Here is a 793-nt window from a genome sequence, read left to right as displayed (position 1 = left end):
CACAAAACAATAACCTGACCTAGAGGTTTCCACAGTGTCAAAAATCTGAGCCCCATGAGTATGTGTAATTTGTTTCAGCTACTCCAGATTTTATTATAAAACTTGTATAGGGAATGCAAATATTGATCATGAGCTTTTCAACATCTGGTAATACATTAATTTTACCCCTCACGAGATGTACTTAACTCACTGTTCACTACTGAAAATGGTAAGAATGTCTGAGCTTATATGCCCTAGTTATAATGATGCTCAATTCTAGTTATTACTATTATATTTCCATTCGATGTCTACAAACTTGTTAATTCCAAACTCATTGTACATGTGACTAGCAATATGATAGAGTTTTTAAAATAATTACTGTGCAATTAAATATCATAGCAGTGAATTTATTCTCTAAATAATTATTACAATGTTCAGCATAGTCTGTAAATTTCCCGAGCATATTCTCATTAAGATTTCTTAATCAAAATACACACATTTCAGGACAAGCACAGAATCAGTTGTATTTTAAATAATATGTTCTCAATTTTCAGTTTTAAGAAGACCCTATTCCATTTAATACTAAGACAAAGGATTTATTGCACAGATCTGTTTTAAATTTTTCATTAACGGAACTAGTACTCTGGTATTTGATAAAACCTTAGGATTTGTATCTATATTATGGACTGACCACTGAGAGATTTGCTTTTGCAATAGGTTCATTTAATGAGTATATTTGTGACTGCACATCAACCGGTAAAGGCTCTTGTGTACAGAACAAAATAAAGAATGAAAATCCTGTGGGTTTGGTTTC

This window comes from Psammomys obesus, unplaced genomic scaffold, assembly GCF_907164565.1.
Source record: "Psammomys obesus unplaced genomic scaffold, mPsaObe1.curated_primary_1811, whole genome shotgun sequence".
Taxonomy (NCBI): Eukaryota; Metazoa; Chordata; class Mammalia; order Rodentia; family Muridae; genus Psammomys; species Psammomys obesus.
The sequence above is the reverse complement of the archived record's forward strand: the minus strand, read 5'-3'. Positions refer to the sequence as shown.